This window comes from Marmota flaviventris, chromosome 2 (assembly GCF_047511675.1).
Source record: "Marmota flaviventris isolate mMarFla1 chromosome 2, mMarFla1.hap1, whole genome shotgun sequence".
Taxonomy (NCBI): domain Eukaryota; kingdom Metazoa; phylum Chordata; class Mammalia; order Rodentia; family Sciuridae; genus Marmota; species Marmota flaviventris.
In genome coordinates this window covers 172,351,738-172,369,636 of record NC_092499.1, presented here as the reverse complement: position 1 = coordinate 172,369,636, position 17,899 = coordinate 172,351,738, and positions in this window count along the sequence as shown.

The window sequence follows — 17,899 nt, the reverse complement described above, 5'->3', positions numbered from 1 at the left end:
TCTGCCTTGCTGTCCATGAAATCCTTTCCTCTATTTCCAGAGATGTGGTAGACCACATTTCCCAGCCTCCCTGTAGTTAGGCAGAACAGATATTTCCAAATTGTATCTGTCTTGAAATATTATTTATACTCACTATGGGCTGGGGTGTAGCCCATATGTTTTGGGTAGTCAGTTGATTGGGGGTGGAGGGGCAAGTTCATCACTTTCAGGCTATTTATTTATTTATTAAATTAAATTATTTTTGTTACTGGGGATTGAACCCAGGAGTGCTTTACCACTGAGGAAGCATCCCCAGCCCTTTTACTTTTTAATTTTATGGCAGAGTCTCAATGAATTGCTGAACCTGGCCTTGAACTTGAGATCCTCCAGCCTCAGCATCTGAGTTGCTGAGATTATAGGCATGTGCCAACACACTGGCCAGGTTAGGCTTTTTAGAACCTCTCAAAGACAACAATCATGGATTATTTTATCCTTTTTTGCTGCAGTTGTGGTGAACCCAATGTAATCACAAGGGTACTTATAAGTGGAAGGACCAGAGACACTAGAGCCCAGTTAGAGAGGATGTATCTTTCAAAATTTCCCCTCCTGACTAGAAAAAACCTGGCCTGACCCAGCTCATGTACTTCTCCTTGAATGACTCACTATAGAGATGACCGAGTTTGCACTTCTGAGGAAGAGGACTGAGCCCAACCAGCCTCATAAAATTCCATGGTATAAATTAGTTTCCTATCTCTGCTACAACAATTTGCCACAAATGTAGTAGCTTGAAACAACGAATATATTACCTTAGAGTTCCAGAGATCAGAAAACTAAAATGAGAATTACTGGGTTAAAATCCTGGTATTGGCAAGGGTGTCTTCCATTCTGGATGCTCCAGAAGAGAATCTGTTGCCTTGCTTTTCACCACGTCATAGACATTGCCCACATCTCTGGGCTTGTGCCCCCATTCCTCCATCATCAAAGCCAACAGCATCCTTATACCTTTATGCTTCCTTCTGGCTCTTGTTTTTTTTTTTTTTTTAGAGAGAGAGAATTTTAATATTTATTTTTTAGCTTTTGGCGGACACAACATCTTCGTTTGTATGTGGTGCTGAGGATTGAACCCAGGCCGCACACATGCCAGGCGAGCACGTTACCGCTTGAGCCACATCCCAGCCCATGGCTCTTGTTTTTGTACTGGGGATTGAACCCAGGGTTACTTAACCACTGAGCTACATCCCCAGCCCTTTTTATTTTTTGAGACAGAATTTTGCTAAATTGCTTAGGGCCTTGCTAAATTGCTGAGGCTGGCCTTGAACTTTTGATCCTCCTCCAGCCTCAGCCTCTGGAGTCCCTGGGATTACTGGAGTCCCAGCATCCCTGGTTGACTCTTCTTACTTTGTTTCCCTTTTCCACTTATCCTAAGGACCTTTGTAATACCTTTGGGCGTACTGAATACTCCATCATCTTTAAATCAGCTGATTAGCATTTGCACCCCTTCTGCAACCTGAATTCTCTTCTGCCATGTAATCTAACATATTTACACATTCCAGGGATTCTTTGAAGGGTGATTATTCTGCTTACCACAGAGAACATCATAATTATAATGGAGAGAAAAGTAGTGTCCCACAAAAAAGAATGTTGGCAGGCAAAAGGAATATTGTCCTCTACCTTAACCCAAGATTTAAGGGGGGTATTTTGCTTCCATTTGGTGCACTTCATTTATTTATTTATTTTTTAAAGCATTCCTAGCAGAGGTTTGTTAAGTGCTACATCACATACTGCAACTCAACAGTTCCAGAGCACCATTGGGAAAAATTTATTTATTTATTTATTTATTGGTACTAGGGATTGAAGTCAGGGGCATTTAATCACTGAGTCACATCTCAGGCCCTATTTTGTACTTTATGTAGAGACAGGGTCTTACTGAATTGCTTAGTGACTCTCCATTGCTGAGGCTGGCTTTGAACTCTCCATCCTCCTGTCTCAGCTTCTCCAGCTGCTGGGATTACAGATGTGAGCCACCGTGCCCAGCTGGTGGACAGTTTGGTGCACTTTGCCAGCTCCCTTTATCTAGCATACAAGGAAATACCTCTGTGCTTTCTCTAAGGTAGTAGTAGGCTTTGGAGGCAAATTCAGGCACCACCTGAAAGAACAGGAGAGTTAAGAGCCCTGGAAACAAAGTTCCTCTGATAGAGAAAGGAAACTGTGCTCATGCGCTGCAGTCTCCAGCCTTTGGTGGAAATTCTTTTTTTTTTTTTTTTCTTCTTGGTACTGGGGATTGAACCCAGGTTGGGGATGGGAGTACTTAACACTGAGTTATGTCCTCAATCTTTTTTTATTTTTTTTTAATTTTGAGATGGGGGTGTCCATAAGTTACCCAGGTTGCCCTTGAACTTGCAATCCTCTTGCCTTAACCTCCCTAGTCACTGGCATTATAGGCATGTGTCACTATTTGTATTCCTACCCCCACTGGGAATATAAATATCTTAAGATGCAATCATACTGGGTCATGTGCTTAAAGGTCTGTGTACCTAAAATGGGAAAGAAAGGTTGTCCAGGGTCATCTTATTTTCTTCTTTCAGCTCAGGTTAAGGTCAGGGTTGTTTATTTGAGTTCTGACAATAACCCTGGGGATTTATTTAATTTATTAAATGCAAAGGAAAACATTAAGACAGTGAGCTCTAGAAATATTGTGCTCTAAGCCCCAGAAGACAGCAGGTATGCATCCAGAGGGCTCTGCTGTGGACCCAACAAATGGCATGACTTTTGTGGGGTGTCATGTCTCTGAGGCAATCCAGAGCTCTCAATGAAATCTGGCTCCCAATGAAACAGGCAGTCATTCTCTTATGCAATCTTGCCCCTCCCCCAGGTGTTGGTAGAGAGCCTGGGAGGGGTTCCAGCCCTCTCAGCAATACTGGCAGCCTGTTCCTCGGTGTTGAGGAAGCCAACTCTGAGATGAGCGTACTTTCAGGGACAATGCCTTTGAGGGAGGACTGGGCAGATGAGGAAGTTGGGCTCTGATGCCTTCATGATATATAGTCCTCCACTGAAACCACCTGGAAATCTGGATCTGGGATGCCCCTTCCACCAATCATTAGACATGAGCTACTCCAGGAAGAGTGTTTAATGTTGGTCAAGGCAGCCACCAGAAGCCAACCCTCCTGGCAGCGGGTGTGTGTATGTGTGGGGTGTCTTGGTCTTAAGAGGGGCTCTTGGCAAGGCCTCACAGCATCCATCGCAGCCACCCTCCGCTACAGCCACCCAACCCCAGTGACACTCATTTCCCACCTTCAATGACCTTCAGCTTTTACTTGCAATAGGAAGAGCTGCTTTTACCTTGCAAAAGCTGAAGTCTAGCTGCACTTAAAAAATAAAAGCAATCTATGAAAGATAAAGTCAAATTTGCATTTTGAAGCCTGGTGTAGTTGTAAATACGTATAATCTCAGCTACATGAGAGGTCAAGGCAGGAGGATGTCAAGTTTAAGGCCAGCCTGGACAATTTAGGGAAAATGTGTCTCAAAACATAATAATTTATGGAAAGGGGCTATGAATGTAGCTCAGTGGAAAAAGCAAGGGCAGGCCCTGGGTTCAATATGCAGCACAGCAAAAACACAGGAAAAGTTTCAGCTGGGTGTGGTGGCACATACCTGTAATTCCAGGGACTTGGGAGGCTGAGGGAGGAAGATTGCAAGTTCAAAACCAGTCTCAGCAATTTAGCAAAGCCCCAAGCAACTTAGTGAGACCCTATCTCAAAATAAAATATAAAAAGGGTCGGGGATGTGACTCAGTGGTTAAGTGCCCCTGGGTTCAATCTCTGGTACCAAACAACAACAACATAAAGTTCTCAGTAAAGGCCCAGGAGTATATTTTAGTCTTCAGTGAACGTTCACAGACATGGCCCTATTTGATCTTCAAATTAACCATCCCATTAACATATAATGTTAATGTTAAAAATTAACAATTAAGTTAGGTACGATGGCACATCCTGTAATCCCAGAACCTTGGGAGGCTGAGGAAAGAGGATTGCAAGTCTGGGGCCAGGCGCAGCAATTTAGCAGGGCCTTAACCAACTTAGTGAAGAAACCCTGTCTAATTTTTTTTTTTTTTTTAAAAAGGGCTGGGAATTTAGCTCAGTAAAGCACCCCTGGCTTCAATTCCCTGTACTCTCCCTTTCCCCCCAAATAAATAACATTACACAGGGTCGACTTAATTCCCATTTTGTTGCCAAAAGCTTGGTGTCCTTGTTCCCAATGCCAAATAATGAGGACATGGTTTTGAGAAAACGAAAAAAGGTTTATTGCTTTGCTAGCAAAGGAGAAACACAGGGAACTCCTGTCCCAAAGGCTGTAACTCTGCCCATCAGCAAGAACAGGGGACTTTTATGAAGGGTATTCAGAGAAAATGAGGTTAGGAGGAGAGATGATGGAGGAGAAGATCAGGGAAAAGAAGATCATGGAGGAGAAGGTTGGTGAGAAGAAGGTTGGGAAAGAGAAAAAAAATGCAAGTTTCAAAGCCATAGGGATATAGTCAAAGCATCAGGTGAACCCCTGTTACAATTTTACTGATAGAGAGGTTTAGAGAAGGTAAATGCCTAAATGGTGAGGGAAGAAACCAAGCCCAGAGCTACACCCTTCTTTCATTCTAGCATTGTTTCCGTGCCGCAAGAGAATAAATAACTTGGATATGGTGGCATGCTTCTGTGATCCTGGTGCTGGGAAAATGAGGCAGGAGGATTGTGAGTTCAAAGCCAACCTCAGCAACTTAGTGAGGCCCTAAGCAACTTAGTGAGACCAGTCTCAAAATGAAAAAATAAAATTAAATTAAATTAAAAAGGGCTGGGGATGTAGCTCAGTAGTTAAGTGATTCAATCTTTGGTAACCCCCGCCCCACCAAAAAAAAAAAAAAAAGAATAAATAACTTGAGATGTCTTATAAACATTGAGAGAAGGACCCCTGCCAGTCCTGACCTTACTTCAGGGCTGCTACAAAGAAAGGAATTTAGGAAACTATTAAGTGGAGAGCTTTCTAAGGGCCACTAGGAACACAAATGCTTCAGAAAGGAAGACTAAGGTCAGCTGTCCTTTTAAAACGTCACTTTCCTCTCCTGTAGCAGGGAAATGTGTGCAGAGGACACCAGGGAACCACAGGGTGTAACACTTAAGAAGCAAACAGTCTTCTTCCCCATTTGCTTCTTTTTTTTTTTTTTTTTGGTACTGGGGATTGAACCCAGGGGCACTCTACTGCTGAGCCACATACTCTAGTCTTTTTTATTTTTATTTTGAGACAGACTCTCCCTGAATTGCTGAGGCTAGCCTGGAACTTGCAATCCTCCTGCCTCAGCCTCCTGAGTCCCTGGGACCACAGCCACATACCATCACAACATTGGCTCCCATCTGCTTCTTAGTGTGCCTGAGCAGCTATTTGTAAATGGTTCTCTTATTCATGCCACCACATCCTAAATACTGAGGGACTCATCATTAGCAAGGCTGAGCTTAATGAGGAGGCAACTCCATTTAGGATGGAAAACTTGTTGGAGGCCTGAAGGGAAACTTGGGTTAAAGTGCCTGGCTTCTCAGGCCTTTCTTTACCTGGGAGGCAGATGGTGTGTCCACAGAATCAGGTGGTGGGAGAATTGGTTGAAGGAAAGTTACTTGAAGGAGTTAAGAGGGCCGAGTGGAGAAATTCTTTCACTTTGTGGACTGGATCCTTTGAGAAAACAATAACAGAGTAGGGTGTGGCAGTGTATGCCTGTAATCTCAACAACCAGGGAGGCTGACTCTGGAGGATTTTAAACTCCAGGCCAACCTCAGCAATTTATCAAGGCTGTTGGCAATTTAGTGAGACCCTGTCTCAAAAAAAAAAAAAAAAAAAAGAGCTGGGTATGTCACCCTGGGTTAAATCCCAGTACCAAAAAAGAAAGAGAGAGAGAAGTTAAGTAAAGCCAGGTGTGTTGACACTTGTCTGTAATTCCAGCTACTTGGGAGGCTGTCAGGAGGATCTCAGCAATTTAGTGAGACACTGTCTCAAAATAAATAAAAAGGACTGGGGATGTGGCTCAGTAGTTAAGTGCCCCTGGGTTGAATCCCCAGTATGAATGAATGAATGAATGAGTGAATGAATGAATAGATAAATAGAAATAACATGATTAGGCCTCCCTGCAGTTTAGCACCCCTCAGGGCCTAAACCAATCAGTTCAAATGTATCCATCACTTGAACTAATCAATCACCCTTACCCAACTTGTTCCCACCAGTGAATGTGCTAATCAGTGTTAAGACTTGTTTGATTTTCCCGCAGTATGAAATGATTTGCTGTGTGATGTTGTGACGCATAGAGTATCCCCCAAAAAAACCTATAAATCCTCACTGAACTAAGGGTCAGGACTCACTCCTCAGGACCGATGTGTCAGAAACTGTTGTGAGTCCAGGCTCAAGCTTGCAATAAAGACTCTTGTGTGATTGCATCGGATTCGGCTCCTGGAGGTCTATTGGGGTCCCACGAATCTGGCATTACAGAGGCAAGAGGATCCAGAGTTCAAAACCAGCCTCAGCAATGGAGAGGCACTAAGCAACTCAGTGAGACGCTGTCTCTAAATAAAATACAAAATAGGGCTGGGGATGTGGCTCAGTGGTGAGTGCCCCCGAGTTCAATCCACGGTACCAAAAATAAATGAACAAACAAAAAAAGTGTCCTTGTTATTGAATTGGCTTGGGGACAAGGACAGAGCTCTGGGTAACAGTATTAGACTAGCAGTTTTGAAAAGGCCTCTTTGCAAGGTTCCTAAGTCCCGGCTCCCACAGCCAGACAGGAACCTCAGCAGCTCACAGCCAACACTCACTTTCTTTTCACACTTGATCTTAGCTAAAAGACTGAGAGGCGATTGTCACTTTCATTTTATTCTGCTGCAAGGGATTCCTGGTGTATCCTGTCACATCAGATGCAGCTCAGAGATTACCAGTCAGGACTTAGAGGGAAAGAAGGAAGTTGTGGAGAAGGAGAATGGAAGAGGCATCTGCTACTGGGAATGCTAAGGAGGAAAAGAGGAGCAGGAGGCAGGCAGGAGAGGAAGAGGAGGAGGAGGAAGATGAGTGGAGGAAGAGGCTGGAGAGGAAGGGGTGGCTGGAGCAGTTACAGGCAAAGGGGCAGCTGTGTGAGGATAAGTAGACAGCAAAAAAGGAAAGGTTAAACATTAAATAAGAGGCTGCCATGACCTATTCACCTTCACTTCCTGTCTCTGAATCTAAATGGGTCACCTAGGAGGAAGGAGGCCCACCCATCCGCCTTATATCACCCACCAAAACCACAGGGCAAGGCTGGCAATACAGGAAGAAAAAAGAGCTCAAAATTCAAAAGCCCTGTTTTATTCCTTAAATGAACCTTGAAAAGGAATTTTATTTGACATTTTTATTTTTAATATTTTTTTTTGAGAGAGAGAGAGAGAGAGAATTTTTTAATATTTATTTTTTAGTTTTCGGCAGACACAACATCTTTTTTTGTATGTGGTGCTAAGGATCGAACCCGGGCCGCACGCATGCCAGGCAAGCGGGCTACCGCTTGAGCCACATCCCCAGCCCGACATTTTTATTTTTAATATTTTATATTTTTGTATACATTGTTAGGGGACAGCCACACTTAATGCTCTCAAAGATAAAATCAGCCTTCAGAGCACTCTCTGTAGTGCTTCCGTCTTTATTTGTGGTTTCACTGTGTTCATTATAATCTCAAAGGGGGAGGTAGGAACCTTAAAGAGAAAAACAAAACCATAGCCACATGGTATGGCACGCCTGTAATCCCAGGCTCTGTTTGGGAGGCTGATGCAGGAGGGTCACAAATTTGAGGCCAGCTTCAGAAATTTAGTGAGACCCTCAGCAACTTAGTGAGACCCTGTCTCAAAAATATATAAAGGGTTGGGTATATAGCTCAGTAGTAGAGCACTCTTGTCTTCAAAGAAGGAAGGAAGGAAGGAAGGAAGGAAAGAGAGAAAGAAAGAAAGAGAAAAAGAAAGAAAGAAAGAGAAGGAGCACAAAACAACAACAAAAAATATTTTTCTGGGCATTCCATTAAGTCTTTTTTTTTTTTTTTTTTTTACTTAGTTGTGTGGCTGAAAGCTCTGTCCTTGTCCCTGATGCCAATCCAATAACGAGGACATGGTTTTGAGAGAAATAAAAAAGAAGTTTTATTGCTTTGCTAGCAAAGGAGAAACACAGGAGACTCCTGTCCCAGAGGCTGTGAGTCTCCTATCAGCAGGAACAGGTGGTTTTTAAAGAGGGATTCAAACACTACATTTCACATATTCTCTGTTGGAGTTGTGATTCAGTTGTTAATCTGGGAGATAGTCATTTCTGAGATCTTCTGGTGCCATCCCCAAAGTCTGGCTTACTTTTTCTCATGATGGATGTGAACTCAAGAACATATAAATCTGCCTAGGATGGCGTGGGGGGAAGAAAAGCAATCCTGTTTCCCCTGAGATTAGGAAGGCATAGAGTTTAGGGAGGAGCAGAGAGAGGAAGAGGAAGAAACATGTCCATTTTAAAAATAAGTTGCAGTGATAGAGCAGCAAGGGCTAAATCAAAGTATAAGGTGGACCCCTGTTACTATTGCACTATAAATAGTTGGTTTGTATGAAATGGTTAAAAGGGCCAAAAGATATAACACTTTTCTTCATTCCCCCTTTTTTCCCTACTGTTAGGAATCAAACCAATGGTTTCCTGCATGCTGGGCAAGCGCTTTACCACTGAGCCATATCTCTAGCCTCCAGTCCTCTACCCCCCACCCCCACCCCCTTTTTTTTTGTTATGAAGCTGCTGTTTGTTCTTAACATTTGGTCTCTTTGATGTACATGCAAAACAATGTTGTTCAACAATGAATGGGAATTTTATTTTGCTGAGTTTTTCCTTAACAACAAAAAACTGTTATAGATAACAATGATTGTGCACTTACTATCTGCCATCTTCCAGGCCCTTTGTAAATGTTGATTATTTGCCTTTATAACATCTCCATGATGTATATGTAAAAAAAAAAAAAAAAAAAATAGGTGGGGGTGCCACAGAGAGGTCAAATAACTCGCCCAAGATCACCCATCCAGGAAGCATCTCTATGGCCAGTTGAGAAATCATGACCTTCTTTGGAAGGATCTCGGAACTAGCCCAATGCCATCAGACACTTCTGAGTTCTAAAAGCCAAAAAGCCAGCCTCCACTTTCATCATTTTGACCTTCCCAAATTGCAGATGTATGACACATTCTGTAGTTCTTTTATTATTATTATTATTTATTTTATTTTATTTTTATGTAGTACTAGGGTCCAAACCTAGGCCTCGCACATGCCAGGTAAGTACTTTACCACTGAGCTATACTCCCAGCCACTGAGAGCAGTTTGTTTTGTTTTGTTTGTCTCACTAAGTTGTTTAGGGTCTCACTAAATTGCTGAGGCTGGCTTTGAACTTGTAATCCTCCTGCCTCAGCCTCCTAAACTGGGATTACAGGCGTGTACCACCACACTTAACTTCAAAGAGTATTTTAAAAAGTGCTTTACTTGTCCTGAGAGTGGTTTCCTTGTGAAGGCGAAAATGCCATGAGGTGGTCCAGGACACGAAGGTAAAGCCGTGTGGTGCTTGGTGCTTAACTATTTTGTGCAGGTTGTTGACTGCATAAAGTTTTGTGTATCCCTTTATGTTTCTTTAGCATCTCCATTGAAGCACAGCGGGAGAATACTCGAATTGCACAGCCATAGCTAAACAGGTAAAGTCACCAGAGTAGTGCTGGCTATGCAAGAGCCCTGGAAAAGGAGGTGGGTGGGATACCCTTTTTGGGGTGAGGGAGTCCTGGGGGTTTGAACCCAGGGGTACTCTACCACATCCCAGCCCTATTTATTATTTATTTATTTATTTTGGGTACTGGGGATTGAACCCAGGGGTACATTGTTACTGAGCTACATCCCCAGCCCTTTTCATTTTTTATTTTGAGATGCAGTCTAAGTTGCTGAGGCTGGCCTCAAACTTACGGATCCCCCTGCCTCAGCCTGCCAAGCTGCTGAATTACAGGGGTGTGCCACCACACCAGCTGGGGCTTCCATCATATTCAATGAGTGATCACTGAGCTCTCTCAGGCTCTGCACTGGACACTTGGCTTCAACCTGGACCTATTAAAGAGAGATCCCTTAGGAAACTTATTTACTCGTAGATGAACATATATAGCCGTTCTGTTCTACATGTCTGTAACTGTCAGGGATTTGGAGAAATAAAATTAATCAAGGGTGGGGCTTACTGTGGAGAATTTATACCTAACAGAAGGACAGAGAAAATAACAGGGAGGAATAATGTAATAATGATGCAATAATTTAGAAGCATCAAAAGCCTGAATCTTCCATAAGACACGAGGAGGATTCAAAATGCAATAAACCTTTGCTTTCCTCTTCGGAGTGTCCATACTCTGTCCATAAAGGTCTTCACCTTTTGATTCAATCATTATGCTTTCTTTCTTAAATGAAGTGATAGCCCATGTTGTGTTTTCCTCCTTATTTGTAACACTATTTAGAAACAAAAGAAGAGTGAGTAGAGGGGAGAGAGAAGAAAACCTAATATAATTGTATAATGACCTCCAAGCTAATTGAGATTCTTTCTCCACACTTCAAGAATTTTCCCAGAATACAAAAACTTCATTGCTATAGCCATGGTAATTTTTTTTTTTTTTTTTTTTTTTTTTTTTTCAGTACTAGGGATTGAACCCAAGGCCTTGCTCAGTGGCAGAGCTACATCCTCAGTCCTTTTTATTTTATTTTGAGACAGGATCTTGCTAAGTTGCTGGGCTGGCCTTGAACTTATGATCCTCCTGCTTTGGTCTCCAGAGTCACTCACTGGGATTACAGGCGCAACTGTACCCCGTTTATTGATGGTTATTTTTTATTCATATAGTTACTGGCTTCAAATCCCTGGTGGATTCCTGCTGACACAGCTATAGTGAAGGAGGAACATCATGTTCCAAAGCCCAAGTGTGGCTTTCCCCCGCCCCGCAGAGCTAAGGGAACAGATTCCGGGAATGTCATACCACTGATATTTCCATCACTTTGGTCTGGAAACTTCATCATTAGAGTTGATGGAAGGAAGATCTTCATTGTAACTTCTACTGTGAAAATAGCAGGGAGGCTTCCTTTGAATAATTAAAAAGCTGTACTAAGAAAACAGCAAAGGAGGAAAAGCAGCCAGTTGTAATCAGCCAGACTTTAATTAAAAGGGGCCAAAGCCAATTTTTAATCAACCAGCTTCAAATGAAACTATATCAGCCATGACTTTTTTTTTTTTTTTTGGCGGGGAGAGGAAGCTTTTGCCATCAGCTGTTTTTTTCCAGAGAGAATTGGTTTTCTGTTTAGGGAAACTGTAATAACATTAATATAAAACTTTTTTATCATTGATCCATAAAACAGAAGAGGTACGGAAGGACATTCAGACTGGCAAAATGAATTAAAGGCCATAAAGCAAATGTAACTACAATTAGTAGAAAGATTAAAATACTTGCTAGTGCTGGCTCTTAGGAAATGCTATCATGTTAGCAATTCTTCTCCCTAGGGTACCTTTTTGTATTAGTTACAGACATATTACTATATGTCTGCAGTGACAAATTGCCTTAAGTTTGGTGGCTCAAAATAACTAAACTTCTTATCTGACAGTTGTGGAGGACAGAGGTGTAAAGCGGGTCAGCAGGACCACATTCCTTCTGGAGGCTTGTGATCTTCCTGCCTCAACCTCCTGAGTAGCTGGGATCACAGGGGTGCACCACTGTACCCAGCCCTCCTGCTTCTGTCTTGCAAGGATCCTTTAATATCATTGGACCCACTTGGATACTTTAGGATAAACTACCCTCCCATCTCAAAGTCTTAATTTAATCACACACCCTTTGGTCCATATAAAGTTATATTCACCTGTTCTGAGGATTTGAAGGTAGACATCTTTGGGGGGACCTTTAGTCATTTTACCTTCTCTCAATTCCCTATATCAGCTGCAACGTTGGTAGCTTCCATAGATTGAGGGGTTCCTATGCTAGAGCACAGGATGGGGGGCTCTAGGGATGACAGAAAATGGACCTGGGGCTAGCTTATGCTTTCTGTGCTGACATCCTCAAGCTTACTATTTCTGGATACTGTGCCTAGATTTCAAACCGGCAGGTAACTATTTGCCCCGAGGGCTTTCTCTGGCTGCTGGAGCCTATTCAGAAGGCCAGGGAGCTAAGGAATCAATGCCCTTCCCTGCCCCCAAGCAGCACTTAATCATTGCTTAGTTAAAGACCCAAATCCCTTGCCCCCTGGCAGGGAAAACTTTGATTCAAATAACACACAGACTTCCAGAGTTCCCCAGAGGAATTAATTTCTAGTTTTCTACAGGAGTGACCTGCTTGGAAACAAGCCCTTTCCTCTTTGTCTGCTTTCCTTTTCTGATCTCAGTTCCTCCATTCCCCTAATTGCTTTTTCTGGATCATCTGCCAAATAAACTATTTGCACTTGAATCCTTGCCTCCGTACCTCAAACTTCCAGGGATACTCAAACTAGGATATTGTTGCACTAAAGTAAGTTGCTCAGTGTCCCAGGGTTGGTAAGTGACAGAAGTAGGGTTTGAACCCAGAAATAGGAGTCAGTCATGGTGGCACATGCCTGTAATCCCAGTACCTGAGAGGCTGAGGCAGGAGGAAAAACAAATTCAAAGCCAGCCTCAGAAATTTAGCAAGGCCTCTGTAACAAGCAAGATACTGTCTCAAAATAAAAATAAAGGACTGGAGAGGTACTTGGTAGCAAAGTGCTCCTGGGTTCAATCTCCAGACCAAAAATAAATAAATAAATAAATAAGAAAAAAGAAAAAAAATAGGTTACTGGGCACAGAGGTGCAGGTCTGTAATCCCAGCTACTCAGGAGGCTGAGGCAGAAAGATCGCAAGTTTGAGGCCAGCATGGGCAATTTAGGGAGTCCCTGTTTCAACAAGTAAAAAGGACTGTGGGGTGTGGCTCATTGGTAGAGGGGATCTGAGTTCAATCCTCAGTACCAAAAAAGGTGAAAAAGGAAGAGGAGAGAGGGTGGGAAAAGGGAAAGAGGGAAAGGAGAAAAAGAAATAGGTGAATGAGGAGGAGAAGGAGAAGGAGAAGAAATGGGTGGGCTGTCTCTTTCTTCCCGCCATTTTTTACCCTTCCTTTTTTGGAGGGTATTGGGGATTAAATTCTGGAGCACTCAACCATTGAGCCATATACCCAGCCCTATTTTGTTGTTGTTGTTGTTGTTTTTTAGAGACAGGGTCTCACTGAGTTGCTTAGTGCCTCCCTCTGCTGAGGCTGGCTTTGAACTCCTGATCCTCCTGCCTCAACCTCCCTAGTTGCTGGGATTATAAGCATGTGTCAACATGCCCAGCTCATTTTTTACCCTTCTTATCCTTTTTTTTTTTCAAATTTTGTACCAGAGATTGAACCCAAGAGTGCTTAACCACTGAACCCATCCCCAGGCTTTTTTATTTTTTATTTTGAGACAGGGTCTCACTGAGCTGCTTGGGGGTCTTGCTAAGTTGCTAAGACTGACCTTGAAGTTTTGATCCTCCTGCCTCAGGCTCCCAAGTTGTTGGTATTACAGGTGTGTACCCCCATGATTGCTTCTCTTCTTATCCTTTAGGGCTGACATTGACATCATCTTAGATCTATTTCAATACAAAAGCTCATATGGGAGACATGAGTTTACCAGTCTTTCCATCCTGAATAGATGTGCCTTCAGCAAAATCCTTTGCCTTGTGGAGTTTTATGTGTTTATTCTGTATTCAAACCTTTAGTGTCTGGAGAAGAAACCCTTGGAAAACAAAGAGTCCCACTAGCATTGGCATTCAGAATGTGAGAAAAAGCAGGGTCATGTTCAGACTATGGCAAGGCTGCCAATTCAAAGAAGGTTACCTGGCACCTCTGTCTGAGTATTGGATGCTGTTTCATTCAAATCCTGGTTTTGTTACTGACTTGTTGGTATCAGTCTGCTTACTCTCTCTCTCTCTCTCTCTCTCTCTCTCTCTCTCTCTCTCTCTCTCTCTCTCTATTGGTTACCTAATCAGTGAAGCAAAGATGAAATTACAGTGTTAGTATTTCTGCTGGAAAGCCTGCAGAATGGTTTGTACTGCTACCTTCTTGGTGAGTTGATCCACTTCCAAAGCTACACCATCTCAGGAAGCCTAAAAAATGTGAAGGTTTAAGAAATTGATACATTGGCCAGGTGTGGTGGTGTGGTGGCATATGCTTGTAAATCCTGAGACTCAGTATGCTGAGGCAGGAGGATTGCAAGTTCAAAACCAGCCTCAGCAACTTAGGGAGGCCCTCAGCAACTTATAGAGACTATGTCTCAAAAATTAAAAAATAAAAATGGCTGGAGATGTGGCTCAGTGGTAAAGCATTCTTGGGTTTAATCGGCAGTACCCCTCCCCTCCAAAAAAAGAAAGAAAAAACAAATTGATGAATTGTTTTGTACCTGGTCATCCCTTAAGTCCTTTATCATTAGTTTATAATTTGTGGTTCCAAATCTATCATAATGACTTTACATTACATATTAAAGTTTGTATTATGTATTATAATAGCTATTATATTACCTACACCAGGTGTGCTCGTATATAGCATTTTTTTTTTCATAAAATTGTGCTTTGGAAGCATTTTTATATTTATTATTTATTTATTATAGTAGTGGGAATTGAACTCTCAGGCACCTTAGCACTGAATTACATCCCCATTCCTTTTTAATTTTTATTGTTTTAAATTTTGAGACAGGGTTTTCCTAAATTGCTTTCACAGGCCTCAAACTTCTTATTCTCCTGTGAAGCAGGAGATAACTGATAACTGGTGGAATGCCCAGTTATCAGTTATCATACTGTTTAGAGTATGGTTGAATCAATCAATTGTTGTTAATTATTTGGTAATACCAGTCCTATTCAGTAACAACAGAGAGATATAAAGTCAACATATGCTGACCAAACCCTTCTTGATTTCTTTTAATCCAAAAGTGATTTGCACATTGTTGTGAAGTTGATATATTGTCCTCTAAAAAGATGAACCAATCCAAGTTTCTCTTAAACTAAGTTAAAAAAATTATCAAACTATTTTTTTCTAAAAATTTATATTTTATCTTGATCAAAGGTTTGGGACTAGATTTTTTTCACTGTAGAAAAATTTTAAAGGAGTTCTTTAAGGAAGAAGGGAAAACGCAGGGAATGTTAGTGAACAAATAATCATGGGGCATGTCATGGTGCATGTTTGTAATCCCAGTGATTTGGAAGGCTGAGGCAGGAGGATCACAAGTTTGAGGCCAGCCTCAGGAATTTAGCAAGGCCCTATCTAAAAAATAAAAAAGTGAAAAAGAGCTGGGGATGCTGTTCAGTCTCTGGGTTCAATACTCAATGCAAAAAAAAAAAAAAAAAAAAAGAAAAAAAGAAAGAAACAAAAAGAAAAGAAATCCCTCTTAGGCTGTAGTTTCACAGAGTTGCCTAAACCAAAGTATTAAAACTTACAACTATAAAACTGGGTGTTTGAAACTATGGACAAGTGGACTGTATCATACTCATGGAGTGCTTCAAGAACAGACCAGGAAAGGTGAAGGGAGGGAGGGATTGTAAAACTAACTGTCTTAAAACTGTCCAGGGCAGCTCAAGAAGGTTTGAGATTAGAATTCTATCTCTTATATTCCATCCTGCAGTAAGATCTCACTCCTTTCTCAAAAGCAGTTACTCCCAGTCAGTTGATATTCACCTGATGTCAACTTAAAAAAATGTAAAAGAAAATATGCACTTTTAACGACAGGAAGTGCAGATTTGGGAGATACAGAAATCTGGTGTGCATAGGCTCTAGGACATTGTTGCTTGTCCTGAACACAGAGGGGGTCTTGCAGCTTTCCCATCACATGCTGTAGATATCCTTTTGAAGTCCAGTCCATTGACTGAGCAGATAAACCAGAAGGCCTGCTGTAAGCAAACCTATTGTTCAAATTGCAAAAAAACCCAACTGGGTTGGGGGTGTAGCCCCCTGGTAGAGTGCTTGCTTAGCATGTGTGAGGCATTGGGTTCAACCCCCAGCACTGCAAAACAAACAAATAGACAAAACAAAAATCCACCAAGCTGCTGCTCAAGGTTAGCCTAAAATAGAACACTCCAGTAACATGATGAGCCCAGAACAAAGTTCTGCATCAGAGAGGGCAGGACAGAGAGAAAGTGACACCTCTGGCCCGCAACCCTGCTGAGACTTCCAGGAATAAAAAGTAGCAGCTCAGAAATGCTGCTGATGTCCAGAGTGTCATCTATGCCTACAGCCCCTGGTGTTCCTTGAAACTCGTTTGGTGGTGGTTGTGGTTTTTGTTTGTGTTTTGTTTTGGTTTTTGGTACTGGGGATTGAACCCAGGGGCAACCTACAACTGAGCTATATCCCCAGCCCTTTTTATTTTTTGTTTTGAGACAGGGTCTTGCTAAATTGCGGAGGCTGACCTCAAATTTGCAATCCTTCTGTTTCAACCTCCTAAATCGCTGGGATTACAGGCATGCACCACCATGCCGGCTGTTCCTTGGTTCTCTACTGCTTTTTTGTGTTACTAAAAATGTATTTATATAGAACAAGTTTCTGAACAGAAATTGAATAGAAACTCGTTAAGTGGCAAGGGAACATGAATTGCAATTTACAGAATGTGGACTCAGTGAGGAATTGGCATCTATGTGAAAGAAGGGATGTGAGCCCAGTATGGGTACTCACTTTGTCTGTTGGGATAGTTGTTCAGTTGATATCCTTTTGTTCATATTGATGATGTGGACAAGGCTGTATGTGATCTTATTCCGATTTGAATTCCTAAAAAATTTGTCTTTTGTCCCCTATTTTTCTAAAAGTGGATATTCAAATTAAAAAGAAAAAAAAAGTTAAAAAGACTCAGGAGTCGTGGAGAGTACCTGTAATCCCAGCCAATCAAGAGGCTGAAGCAGGAGAATCTCAAGTTGAGGCCAACCTCAGCAATTTAGTGAGACCCTGAGAAACTTATTGAGACCCTGTCTCAAAATTTAAAAAAATCAGAAGAGTTGGAGATGTGTCTCAGTGGTAAAGGACACCTGGGTTCAATCCCCAGTACCTTAATTAATTAATTAAGTAAGTAAGTAAGTAAAAAGTAATTAAAAATGGTATATATAGGAAGTTAAGACACAGTTCTTACTTATGGAAAAAATATGTAATGTAATCAAATATGGATTTGCTCCTTGATTTTAGGTATAATAATATTACAGCTACAAATAAAATTACTTTGTAAAAAAATATTCCTGTTATAGAATTGCCTAACTTTGCTGGGTATGGTGGTGCATGCATCTAATCCCAGCAACTCAGGAGGCTGAGACAGGAGGATTACAAATTCAAAGACAGCCTCCATAATTTATCAAGGCCCTAAGCAATTTAGCAAGACTCTTTCTCAAAATAAAAAATAAAAAGGGCTGGGGATGTGGGGATGTGACTCAGTGGTTAAGTGCCCCTGGGTTCAATTTCTGGTACCAAAAAAAAAGCCTAATTTTGTAATTGCAAATCAGAAATCCTCAAACCTCTTTATCCCATTGAAATAATTGTTTCTTTTTACATTTTAGTTTCATATTTTTAAGATCATACATGACAGTATTGTTTTGGTTTTGTACAGAATGTTAATCTAAAATGACTCACATACAAATGTATGAAAGATGATATATCATGAGCTTTGTAATGTTTTGAACAACCAATAAAAAAAATGACTCACATAGAGAACTTTGCTTTCAGTACTTCTTTTATCTCTGACCTTCCATCTTAGATTATTTTCCTTCTGCCTACATGACACTTTTTAGAATTTCTTTTATTGCATGTTTACTGGTGTCCAGATGGTTCTTTTGACTTGCCCATAATGTCTTTTGTTTGCCTTTGTTCTTGAAGGACAC